At 40.6% G+C, this 9,352-nt stretch overlaps 1 long non-coding RNA gene across 1 annotated transcript; it reads right to left on the bottom strand.

The window, feature by feature from the left end:
- Nucleotides 1-5,419: 5,419 nt before the first annotated feature.
- On the bottom strand, nt 5,420-5,810 carry LOC117953509. The gene is made up of 2 exons (XR_004658628.1): nt 5,745-5,810; nt 5,420-5,644 (listed from the first exon to the last, which is right to left on the bottom strand). It is a non-coding gene; the product is annotated as an uncharacterized LOC117953509 (long non-coding RNA).
- Between the last annotated feature and the right edge of the window lie 3,542 nt (nt 5,811-9,352).

Genomic DNA, 9,352 nt, shown 5'->3' with positions numbered 1-9,352 from the left:
ATCCCAGGGATACTCCATCCCCAAACCCATACGGAGGTGCTAAGGCAGCTTGACACAAAGGTACATAACGGAGGTATTCCTTTGTAACAGAGAGAGGAGGAATTATTTTTGGCTGATGATACAATCAAGGGTAGTTATGTTCCAAAGGTAACTACAATGCAACCTGAAAATCATCTATTACTTAACATACTGTAGTCTGGAGCCAGGAGACAACAAAAGCCAACTGACTAAAAGTAACTAATCATTTTGTCCTGTGCTATTTAACGGCATGATTCAAATATCAAATTGAAAAGATTTTACGTGATGGCTTGTAAATAAAAAACAAGTGGACGCATTTTAGCTTTTAATCCATCATCTTCTCTTCTTATGGGAGAAAATTTGCAAACATGTAGTGAACAGGAAAGCTTGAGTGGGTATTATTGTCCTCTACCTGAATAAATATTTGTCTGAAGCGCCCGTGCTGTCCTGTTTTCCCACAGTGGGCTATGGGACATCATGGATAAGGGAGAGGATGGGCTCTGACAGAGAGTGACAATTCATCCCTTCATCCCCCGTAACTGACATGTCACATTCTCTGATGACTTTATTGTGCTTCCTGTCACTGCACTTAATCTGTGTGTCAGTCAAGCCGGAGCAGCACACACCATCACCTCCAGACAGAAGAGCTAATACCCACCCTTTTAATGACATTAGATTTGGAGTAATGCCATTCAGTATACCACTGATATTATCTTCTATTTGCATCATTCAGCCAGTGACACAACCAGAGCTCGGCTGATAAAGAGCTGGTCATTTCCCCATCCATTTCCACTTGGATGACAGATGTCAAGATGGAAACTGGCTATTATTTACTGTAGCCATGTTTTATCACAGACAGACATGATGTCTCACTTTACTCCAAGCTGTCGGCCAATGAATCAAAATCTGTATTTTTTGTGATATTTGGAGTACATCAGTACAAAGTATACATTCCTTTTGTTACTTGTTTATTTATTATAAAAAAAATGACTAACTGTCAGCAAAGGAATTTAACTGTATTAATTGTCCAAATCAAGAACTGCATGATAAAAGGCTAATACATCGGGGTTATCCTGGCAAGAAAGACGCTGAAGCAAATAATTTACTCAGTCCATCACACACACAGTATATTGCTTTATTTGTCAATCTCTTTAACTTGATAATGCATTTTGTATTCTTTGCAAAAGTCTCAATGACGAGCAATTAATATTACCTGCCCAGGCCTGCCAAAACCTGCTAAAGAAAATATTCCTCCTCTCAATAATCATCTGTACTATCTTCTTCAGGTGCTATGATGACATTGTAATGAACGTGCCACAACTGATTTTGAATGATTCAAATTCCCTTTGCAGTGTATTTGGTGCCCCTGTCATTGTGCATGAGTAAGCAGCATTACCAGCCTATCAGCATTAGAGGTAACAAAATCTTTTCTTTTTTTACTGACAGTGCATTTTCTCTCCCATCAGAGCTCCAGTGACTAATTAAATGTATTTAGCATCATAAATATTCCAGGGGGACAGGTTGACACAATGAATTAATGTCTCGCCTCAATACCAGAGCCTCTCTATTGGCTGTGGAGAGAAAGCCAGGTAAATGCTGCTGCTTGCATGTCTTGTTAAAATCAGTGGCGCATTTGTTTTCTAATACTATGGAACTGAAAATACACTGAAACTGATTAAGTCACAGGACGAGAATAACCACTAGTGTCGACAAGCATCAACTGACGCTAAATATGTTGTATTGTTGTAATTAAATAGATTTTTCTTAAGCATTTATTTATTGTGTTGTTTTATATGTGTATATGCTTTCTTGACAAAAGTTAGATGAAAGGATCTCTCCAACAAGTCCTCCAAACTACACAACAAAATTAGTCAATCACAGATGCATGTTCCGTCCTCACATCTAAGTGTTCTAACTGTTGCAGTTTTAAACACATCCGTAACATGGGAAACAACTATCATTGGGTCTGGTCACTAAAACTACTTAGTAAAGTTTTTCAAAACATTGTGGTTTGGGAAAAAAAAACAGAACATTTGTAACGTTAGTTCACTTCCGGTTACGCAGGTGACGCAGAACGTGACGTAGTTCCGTTTGTTCCGTTTGTTCCTGAAAGTTAAAGAAAACTCACCATTTTTGGTTGACCCATTGACCATCCCAACATGCCTTTTACCTTTGCCCTGTATTTCGTTCTTTGCTGCTGTCATAACTACTACGGCCACTAGAGGATGGCATCATTATAATCGCAAACATGGGTTGTAATTGCTGCTTAAACAAACGACTCATGGGGTAATCTTTTGGGGGGAGGACATTCTCAATTGTGAATTTCTTTCAGATAAATATGAAGCCACAGCCAGTAGCCTGTTAGCTTAGTACAAAGACTGGAAGCAGCGGGAAACTTGTATGGCTCTATCCAAGTGTAACAAAATCCACCTACCAGCATCTCTAATTGTGTGAATGATGATTCAACATCATTCATACTATTGTTTTCTAATTCTTAATTCTTCAACTTTCTTTGGTCACCTCTAACTTTTCAGCCACAAAAATCATTAAAATATCAAAATGCTCAGCTCTATACGCACATGATGTGGCTTTTTCAACATTTGTTCTGCCAATTACACTTTTTAAAATATTAAGCAGGCTTCAAATGTACTTCAAAATCTATCTCCTACTTTATACTCTTACCTACAGACACCAATCAATCTTTAAACCATTCACAAAAACGTCAGCTATTCATCTCAGCAGTTTGATATCTTTAAAAGTTTTTTGTGAAAATTAAGTATAAGTGTGGTGTTCTTTTCAGGAAGTTTATAATGGGTGTGTATTGCGTGACTTTAGTGGGTGATGTCATTGCTAGAGCACGGAGCCTTAAAAAAATATCTTAGCCCCTTCTCTATGACTTGCTCTCACGCTCACAATCTTTCCTTGACTTACATACATCAAAACATAGGTATGCTAGTCTACTTTTAGCCACTGTGCTCATTTAGGAATGTTAAACATCACGTTAAACATTTTTGACATTTCCACGCAAAGGCACAGCAAACTACTTTTTTGAATTGCTGATATGCCCACATTTTTAAGTTTTCCACATACATTTTCATTTCAACACGTTTCCAAAGGACTTGCGGCGCTGAAGATGAGGATATTTAACTTTCGCCACCTGTAGTTTAGGCTGTCTGGGTGTAGTATGTTGTTCACATGCCACTGCTGTGCCACTGTCTTAACACCTACAACTTTCATACAGTATGGCTATTATTCAACTTTTAAAGATATATTAATTAAAACAATTATCACTTTTCTTACAAATTCACCTTCTTCTTGCACATTTTAACCAGCAATTGAATTTAGCTTTAGCATTAGCTTTAAAAAAAAACTTCAATTATTCCACTTTTTTTTTTCATTAGTGGTGTTATTTAACTTGTCATTTAAATTCATACCAATTAAAACAATTCCCACTTTTTCAACTATTATCATTACTTTAACTTCTTACAGATTTAAGCTATTAATCCAGTATAGTTTCTGCAGGAAATGCATTTCCTTAACTAATTTGTTTAATCCACATAAAAAAACAAAGCATCACGTTTCCAGGAAACCAGCACAAGTCTCCATGAATTTACTGTGCCTGGTCAATAAATACTCCAGCACATAACACCCTGTAAAACCACAACGTGTTGTTTTAAAACTTCGGATTAGCCAGAGGCAAGCTAGCTGTTTACAGTCTGTGCTACACTAAGCTAACCAGCTGCTGGGGGTTGCTCATACAGACTTGAGAGTGGTATTTATCTTCTTATTTAACAATGCAAAGGGAATTATTATTCTATGTATTATAAGTATTTCCCAAAATGTTGAACTATTCTTCTAAGAGCTATAAAAATAAGTTTACCAGAGATTACAGAGAGCAAGACTAGCCACTTTGTGTAATTGATTATTTGGTACAAATAAGTACTCAGGGTCTGCTTGTGTACAGTATCTTCACTACCCTATGCGGTTTTATATGGGGGAGAGTGACTTGTCCTAGCGGGCTTACTGTGCCAGTGTGAACCAGCCATAAGCCGATCACTGCTGCTAGCTTGGGGGTTTTCTGTGGTTGAGCCCCACCTCACCTTGCTGGTACATTCACCAGTGTCCTCTGCTTAACAATGCCCTTCGCAAGCCCCTTAGGAAGACAGCAGGGAATTTTGGATGACATCCGGGTTTGAAGCCCTTTCCAAGTCCTCACCCTTGAAGAGGGAAACGGTTAACATCTTATTTTCCTTGCATGAGGAGCAAGGAAAAGTGTAATAGTCTGCTAAGCCACAACCAGAACAAATCGGTACAGCTGCCAGACAGGGCTGAGGGGGTTGGAGAGGATAGAATTACACGTTATTATGTTCATTTTAAATCTAGATATTTTTCCTAATTCTCTTACATTTTCTCTTGCCTGTGAAAATGCATGGACATCCCTTTTCTCCTCCCAACACGTGTAATTGCAATTTGCAAGAGCTAAACTAATTTTACGACACAGGAACACCTGTATTCATCTCCATATTAATAGAAAACAGGAAGTATAAATCCCAATTTTCCAGCAGCCAGTGTCAGTGAAGATGTTCCTTGAGGGAGAAGGCTGTCTCCTCTCCATTAAAATATTGGTGCTCTCCCCCCCGCTTTCCCTCTAGAGCATCCCTTCTGAGCCGAAATCAGATATCATAATTATGAATGACACCCAATCTACATCACTGGGCTCGACACTTCTAATATCCATATGTGCCAATGCACATTTAAGTTTCCACTGTTAGGGTGTTCTCCATGTTGAGTTATAGTGCTGTGTGGCGCCGCTCTAGAATACAGGCCCCTGTGAGTCTCATTTAGCTTTGAAAAGGGGAGGTTTGACTGATGGGCTCATTTTCATAAAGCACAACCGCAAGGCCTAAATTACCTTTTAGAAAAGAAGAGAACTACCATAACTTGTATACTAGTCTTGAAACCAAAAAATAATCTGTTGATCTCGAACTGTCAACCTCAACTCTTAACAGAGGAGGAAAACTGGTCACCATTATAAATCAACATCAATTAACATATTACAAGGGCACATTTAGTGTTATCATCTTAAACCTATCTACGCAGTTGTTTAATGATCATTAAATTTACAAATTGAAACATTAATGAGTCTCAGGGTTGTATCTGTGTTTCTGCATCCCTATCTGTGCATGCCATTACACAATGGACAGGAAAGCGCAGGAGCCATTGTAAGGTCAGGCACTACAAAGCTACAGCTATGTAGGTGGTCTACGCTGCCTCATTAGTAACAGCGTGAGCAGTGGTCTAATGAACTTAAGACAATGGTAATTAATGGAAGAGAACAAAGGCTTAACATTTTTAGAAAGTGTAAAGCACTGAGTCTGCTTGTATGACAGCGTTTAAGCCACCTTAATCCGCTTGTGATGCGGTGCATGGTGCCTCGACCGTGTGGTGCCTCGACCTCTTAGCGGCAGTGCAGGTCAGAGGGAGCAGCTCCATACCTCAGCTGATAGAGTCACCTGTGACAATCCTTTATGGGCTGATAAAGTAAGGGAAGTCTCTCAAGGAACAGTGCGCTGACTTGGCGGAGGGTCTCCCCAGGGAGCAGGTGTCAGGGTTGTCTATCAGAAGGCTGAAAGGAGAAAAGGGACGTGTTACTGGGCTCTATTGTTTCCCGGTTGTCATTGACTGATCGGGTCCATTTAGCTGGCTTTCACAGTGAATGAAACCACCTGAATAGATGAAAGGGAGACAGCCTTCCCGACAAACAAGGAGCCCTGGAATATTCATGGAGGATCTGTGAGGAAAAGATTAATGTATTAGAAATTAAAATGGGGCCCGGACGTATGATCTTGCTCTAACACTTGGCCAGACCTGTGTCACCCGCCGCTAGCGCCTGAAGTCGGCACATGCCGCTGCCAAGGTGGAGAGGAATCATTAAGCACCCTGCCATTGTGTGAGCAGAATAATCAAACTTCACCCCCCCCCCCCTCATTCTTTCCCGCAGCACTGACAATGAATAATTCTTGAGCCATTTGCAATGTTAACGGCACCTATCTGGGCCATCCATGCCTTTATGATAAGAGCTCCAAATATGCATTTCAACAGTCTGAACAGAAGCTGCTTCACCAGCATTTCAAAGGACACCTGTCAGTCATCTGAAAGAGCTGTCAGTCTCTGTCACGCAACGGTGCCAGTGAAATGGCCCAAAAGATAATCTTTACTCTCTCTCTTTCTCTCTCTCCACCTCTCTTTTTCATATCAGAGCAGTTACATTTGCAATAGAGTGACAAGTGATTTACACTGGAAAATGTATTGTGTTTAAACTGAAAAAGCGCGAAGGTGGGGGGGTGTGTGTTATTCTTTTAGGCTGCTTCATTCTTTGCCAGTGTACAGCTGTATCAAATATGCTATCATAAATGTGATCTGGGCTACACTGAATGTCATTATGTTTGATACCATGAGCACTAGACGGGCTACTGAGCTCAAAGGTGACTTTGATAATTCCTATCTCTCTAAACAGAGCTCTGTGTCTATGAGGAGTATAGGAGTTGAGACAGGTGTGGGATCAAACAGGTTTATGTTTGCAAAAAGTTTGACCTTTTGTTGTTTTTAACTGGAATGGGTCTTCACATTGAGTTCACTTGTGGGTGGTTTATCTACTGTGCTGGACAACACTGCCCTGTTATCTCTCTATAGATTTTCATCTGATAAAATCTCTCTTTTTTACACAGAAAAGACATGCAATCTAATTCTTTCTTTACTTAACTTCATAAACCACTTTGTTACAAATTTCCCTTGCATGGCCACTTTATTGGCAAGGAGACAAATGAAGCCCCCTGCCCCTCCACATGTAGGCCAGTAATTTGTTAAGCACGACTAACTTGTGTGCCACCAGCTGTTAGTGATATTTACAGCTGAGTGCAGAGGATGTGTTTGGACCGAGGCTTGCAGGGCCAGGGCAGGACTAGGCCCAGTCCCTCTTCCCTCATGGCCACACCATAGGCGAGGACAGCCAGCGAAGACCACAATACCATAAAATCACAATACAGAGGTGCAGACAATGAGACAAAATTAACTTTTACATACCCTGGACAGCTTGCTGGCTCAGTGGAGCGACGAGTAAGCAATGCACTTTATGATACTGTTGAAGTCTGAATCTGCAGAATGACCTTTATGACATGACAAGTCATCCTCTTCAAAATATCCTCTGTCACCCTCCAATATGTACTATTCAATAAAGCAAAAAAAAGATTGTCACTATGGACCACTCTCCCAATCATGAAGAGATCACAACTTAGTTTTGGAACATACACACCAGATATCAGTTGCACATTTTGATCACTGAAGTCAGCCACAACTGCCTGTAACTGTCTTCAATGTGCTCCTGGGAACTCTGCCAAGAGCCAGAGTCACTTTAGTTCATTCAGCACAAGCTAGTACAAAGCTCTGTGGAAACCCTTATGCTTACCCATCCACAATTCGTTGTTGTTTTCCAGCAAATCAGGCCATTTTCATACAGTACAAACAGTCAAACAGCAATTTAACAAGGAATTCAAATTTTGGGCACTCCTCTTTGTCACATAGTTTCCACACCATGTCCGTTCCTGCAACAATATCCTCATTGTCGCTCAGGGAGGACATGGTTCAAGAAATGAGTCACTCAATGAATGTTCACTTTCATTTCAGAGTGCAGTAGGCTGGCATAATCCCTGATACTGAACCCTGACTCACCAGGTCTTTTTTAGATTAAGCATTCTGTCCTTCTTCCATTGTGAAAAAGGACTTGCACTCGCACTTTTGACGAGATAGAGTTCATCCACATGCTCACTTATGAAATTACACGTGTCAGAAAGACAACAAGGCTGTTGTGAGCAAAAACATTATGAGGAAACCCACTGAAGACAAATGAGCACATGATCAAATAACTCACGAGTGAATGAAATGTTATGAGTTAATCAAATGAAGTGAATAAAAGAACAAAAGCGAGTAGTTATCTTGTCTGCAGTTTTTTCCGTTTTGAAATCCTCACACAAATGAATGTCAATAGATGTGCTTGTACAACAGCTTTCTTACAAATTATTCAGTGACTACAATTTTGCAGTTGAAAAAGTCACACACAGAAAGCCATTTACCTGAGTCACAAATGAGTATGTAATTGAGTCCTTGGGGAAAATAACTCAGCTTAACTACTGGAAATAATGTGTAAATTCAATACATTTTCTAATGAGCTCATTTGAGTTTGCTGCAATTATATTTGCTAGTGTAGGTGCAGATAGGATTCTGCAGCTGAGTTGAGGTGAATAAAACCACAGCTCCCTTGTATTCATTAAAATTAGCATATGGACCTGTCAACACTTCTCAGAGGCACATTGTAACAATGCCATTTAGCCCTGCATCAAGCACTGCCAATGGAATGAATGCATGTGGTGGGTAAATGCCTCCCCACCCCTAGCGACAGGGGTGGAATAGGACTGGCAATGCTGGCTCTGACGCACAAAAGAGGCTGCTTTTTAACAGCCAGGCCCTGGCCTCTGACCAGGGGCCATCCACATCAACACTGCTTACACTCCACCATACCTCCCAGCTACTGGCCCAGCCAACCAGCTCTATACACACACTGAGACAGACAGGGAGAGGAACAAGGCTGGAGAAATGAAGACTGAGAAAATATGAGTGAGTGTGTGCGTGCGTGCGTCCGTGCGTGCGTCCGTCCGTGCGTGCATCCGTGCGTGTGTCCGAGTAAATGGGCGGATGGCGATGAGGGCGAGTAGCAACAAAGAGGAGAAAGAAATAAAGATAGGTATGTCTCTGCAAAGTGAGTCTTTGTATCTTCCATTTAACAGATGTCTATTGATCTTCCTTATAGGTCCTTTTTTATCTAAATAACAACAATATGTTTATTTTCTATAAATACCCAGAGTCTATCTCTGGATAAACTTAAAAAAAATATTCTTATCAAAAGGTGGCAGGAATGAGAGGCCAATGAAAAAGAGCTCCTTTATTGTTGTTTGTCATCATTACACTGAAGCTGCCAGTGAGAGAAGGTATTGTTGCTCAGCGGAGCACACAAGGCCCTGGTTGCATTGTTGTGCCAGGATTTTAAAACAGGCGCGAGTTATCAATAGACCACAGACTTTTCGACTCACTCAGCTGTGCCACTCGATACACTTCAGAACCATGCATGCTGAACAGCCAGCTATGATCTCAAACAATTGGGCTGCTTAACTGACAAATATTTAGTTTCCAGATGGATCCAGGTCTATCTCTAATGGTTAGACGGTACCATCACTCCACTCAATGTCAGGTTTTCTTTCATCTCTTTATTCTTTAAAAAAAG

The sequence above is a fragment of the Etheostoma cragini genome, chromosome 11, assembly GCF_013103735.1.
Source record: "Etheostoma cragini isolate CJK2018 chromosome 11, CSU_Ecrag_1.0, whole genome shotgun sequence".
Taxonomy (NCBI): Eukaryota; Metazoa; Chordata; class Actinopteri; order Perciformes; family Percidae; genus Etheostoma; species Etheostoma cragini.
Note: the sequence above shows the minus strand (reverse complement) of the source record. Positions and strands in the feature narration are given on the sequence as shown.